This window comes from Crocuta crocuta, unplaced genomic scaffold (assembly GCF_008692635.1).
Source record: "Crocuta crocuta isolate KB4526 unplaced genomic scaffold, BGI_CrCroc_1.0 scaffold435, whole genome shotgun sequence".
In the NCBI taxonomy this organism is placed as follows: domain Eukaryota; kingdom Metazoa; phylum Chordata; class Mammalia; order Carnivora; family Hyaenidae; genus Crocuta; species Crocuta crocuta.
In genome coordinates this window covers 269,309-273,463 of record NW_027530980.1, presented here as the reverse complement: position 1 = coordinate 273,463, position 4,155 = coordinate 269,309, and the positions used below count along the sequence as shown (strand labels likewise).

The 4,155-nt window shown below is 31.3% G+C and overlaps 1 long non-coding RNA gene across 6 annotated transcripts in view; it reads left to right on the top strand.

Annotated features, from left to right (window-relative positions):
* Positions 1–4,155, top strand: part of LOC144236529 (uncharacterized) — a 231,149-nt gene that overhangs the window by 41,040 nt on the left and 185,954 nt on the right. For 3 of the 6 annotated variants that reach the window (XR_013336590.1, XR_013336595.1, XR_013336594.1), the window contains 2 exons: positions 1,460–1,617; positions 2,919–3,013. The exons of 2 other annotated variants lie outside the window; for them this stretch is intronic. This is a non-coding gene — a long non-coding RNA (uncharacterized LOC144236529). Of the gene's footprint in view, positions 1–1,459; positions 1,618–2,900; positions 3,014–4,155 lie in introns of those variants that run through there. One more of the 6 variants, XR_013336591.1, reaches the window with a different exon arrangement.

The window sequence follows — 4,155 nt, the reverse complement described above, 5'->3', positions numbered from 1 at the left end:
ATATATATATACACGTATATATGTATACGTATATACATCTATATAATAGACTTGGACATATATATACATATATATGTATACATATATGTATACATATGTATACATATGTATATATATGAGAAAATATAAGTAGACTGTATCTAACATATTATCTGAACTTGTAGAAAAAAATGTGCTTTTGCCATAATATTGATTCAAAGAAGATCACAATATTGAGACAAAAATTATTGTAATGACTTAAATTAGGTTTGATTTACATGTATATTTTTCCTCTGTTAGTAAATCAGGACTTGAAACTAATGGTTTATTTAAGTCTTTTTCACAACTACTCCCAAACAAACCTGAAACATATATTTAGTAATTTTGGGATTTGTCATAGATCCCAAGATGTCTAGTCAACTCAGATTTTTCACATCTTGTGGATAAAGAAGAATTTATAGTGCCAAGAGCTCACAGGACGGATTTGGATCAGAAACACTCCAATACAAAAAGATAATGTTGTCAGTAACAATTTGGTTCTTAAGATTACCTCCAAATCCCATCCTCCCAAATAGACTTGGATGACAAGAGAAAGCTTGATTCCCAGTAGGGTGAGAGTTCTAGGGGACAACTTTGGAAGTTATTATAATTAAAGGATTTCAAAGAACACTCTAAAATCCACAAACTTTGAGTACAGCTTGATATGGATTTCTTAACCCATATGGTGTAAGGAATGTCCAGGAAGAAAGTATAATATTGAAAATTTCTATGACTATTGATCTCTGCTTTAACTTATTTGTGACTTTATAAACATTATACCATGTACAATCAGTTTGGCTTTAATATACTTATCTGGATTATAATAAAGAAAACCGCTTGAAAAACGCCTTCACTATTTCATGATGTGTGTTCAAGTGAATTAAGTATTACCATTACTTCTAGCAAAGTTAATTTTCTAAATGAGAAAAAGAAATAGTCTATATATTAAACAGAGAAAAAAATTATTACCTAAATTCTGATATAAAAGTAGAGAATAGTTCTATGTTTTAAAACATCTAGCTCAATTTTGTATCAAGGAGAAAATTTTTCTATCCACTTCCAATTAGACTAGCCAAAATAACATGAAATGTTAAAGTAGTGGCTGGGTTATACTTATTTCCTACTAAGTCCCTGGAAATGAATTTATATACCTAGGAACAGTGAAGTCTATGGACCCAAGAGAGAACCAATTATAGTATTTGACATCCAACTCTAAGATCATTTCAAATTTGTCACTGAAACAATATGTATTCTTATATGGAACCATTTATCTCTAACATTCAAAAGTAAAATAATAGCACAAAGATAATGAAATCTCACTTTCATACACAAGTTGCACATGCCTGATATTGTTCTAATAAGCATTTTATATTATTATTTCATTTAACTTTTTCAATAATCCTGTAACATAAGTAAGTTAATTGTTTTCTTCATTTTCCAGATGAGGAAACTGAAACACCAAGAGAATAAGAAACTTGCCCAAGGGGCTATAGCTATCAAATGCCAGCAGTGGGCTATGAACTCTGGCTGGCAACTTTCAGAAACTTAGTTTTAATCAATGTACTACTCTAAATTTTATCAGAGGAAGTCACATCTAGAGTAAGTTTTCACGATTTTTTATCTTGTGGTAACACTAAAGTTCAAGTATACAGCAATGAATACAGAAGAACACTGTAGCCTTTTATAATATTTAGTGGTAAAGTAAAATAAGTATGTTTTAGAACCTGGGTTGTCATGCTTGTAGAAGATGAGAAAGTCATCATGCTTGAATCTGCCTACAAACTATTATTTTATAACCTAAAGCACTAAAAATGTCTTTTATCCCTTTACAAAAAGACACATTTATTAAATGTACATTAAATTATGATTGAAGAATAACAGTGATTAGTAAAAATAATGGATCTTTTATGCTGATTAGGATTCTCCTATAGAAACCCATCAGATTCCACTGGCCTGAGGAAAAAAAAATCTAGCTTCCTCATAAGAGGTTTTGGTATATAATAAGAGGTGCCTACCTAAGAAGTTATACCAATTAGCACTTAGAATCCAGACTGATGAAATTCTAGTTGGTTGCAAACACTTAGCCTAACTCTTCATTTTCTTTCTTTCTTTTTTCCTCTAAAGACAAAGTGGTAGCAATAAATTGAGTTAAAGGGCATAGTTGTGATAATATTATATTATGTTCAAATTCATTTGGCCATTTAGGTGGAGCTTTTGTGTAAATTTAGTTTTGAGTTTTTGACATTTCATCACCTTGCTTTTTCTTTCAACACTCAACAACACAGATATATCCCAAAATATATCTAGGTAGACTTTTAGTGCTTTTTCTACTCTAAATGTGCTGAGCCCTCATGGTTCTTTTTTTGAACAACACATATTAATATAATTTATTTTGAATCTGATTTTCCTAATAACCAATTAACAGATTTCTGGTCTGTTTTAGATCTGCCTTTCAATCATAATCAAAGGATTATTTTTTAACTAAGAGAAAGCTGCAAAATCAACTTTAATTTGGATTATATTCAGTGAAAAACTTTGTGAATGTGACAAATTGATTTTATGGATGTATAATCATTATTAATCATCTTTCTACTTTTCATCATCATTGAGCAGCCAAATTAAAAAAAAGTAGAATATCTATGCCAACTAAATAAAAATCACAACTTTTAGTAATGCAAAACTAAACAGATGATCTGAAAATATATGTATAGATTGAGATGATACAAAAGTTTTATCTTAATTCGAGTAAAAAAGGTAATAGAAGTAATATGCTTGACTATAAGACAGTATTATATAGTTCTGAACAGCATAATTTTTAGATTTTTCCTTTATGTGCTAGGTAATTAAAAATCCTTCATCAGTTCTCTTCCCCTTTATCACAGGCTCTTTTTATTTCACAGACCATTTCCTCAACTTCATGGTGTTTTTGATCTAGTGGTTTATAACAAATTCCCAAAATAAATTTGGATCCATTGTAACATCCAATTTCTTGCCACAGTGAGTCTGACCTATCCTATTCTCACTTATTCTGCTCAGCTATGTTATTTGCAACCTTTCCATATCTGGTGTCAACAAATGTATATAAGACAGAATGCCCCATAAATGGCATATTGAAAATAAAGTGACGAACACAAATAGATGAAAAATATCAAGTTCCAAATATCCAGTATAAATGTTAGCGAGTGAAACACGAGCTGTAAACTTATAAAAACTTCACATCAGTCCCACTGGTTCTCATACTTTTACCCTGAAACTTGGTTATTTACCAATAAAGTGTCACTATTTTATAAGTACTGTATGATCAGTATTAACATAAATCAGTAAAAAAAACTATCTGTTATGCAGTCCCACTAATAGAGTTCAACTGTATTTTTATGTTAATTGATTTGCTTAATATTTTGCCACCAAAGCATATGTAATTGTATTCATTTTTAACCAATTTTTACATATGTATCTATGAAAAAGTTTGTTATAACTCATTCAGCATACAGAATGATGTATTCTGCAGAACATGAAAATTCAGAAATAATAAAGAATAGAGGGTGCAGTTTGATGTTCTTATGCAATAACAAAGAAAGCAGAAAGAGTGGAGTCTCTGGAGGCGTCTGGAGCAGATATTGAACAAGTTCAGATGTTGTGTTGTAGCAAAACAGGACTTCACTGGAACTTCATGCCTGAATGAGTCCCAGTTTTAGTAGCTACCTAACCTTAATTTCACAGGCATGGTCACAGTAGTCCTAACTAAACCACATTTTACTAAATAATTAGTTTCACAACCATCTTTAACTTTACCACTAAGTGAAGCTATTCTCCTAAGGAAAATAAAACTCCCTTTACTACAGTTTTAATAAATGGTATAGGCTAGTAGCAATTGAGGAAGAATAGTATGTGAGTTATAATTCTTGCCTCTTACTACAAGCCCGAATAGGCAGAACCCACCAAAAAGGAATGGATTGGGAGTGGGAACCATAATACCAAATCCCAGGGCCTCCGCCTTCTTTCTCCACCTACTCTTTCACTTGTGGGTCTTTTACAAGCAAGAATTGTCAATCCCACTAGCTAGCTCTTTCCTTTGATCTCTGCAAATGAATATACAGGTCCTTTCAGTTTTAAGGGAGATACTACTCATTCCTGTGG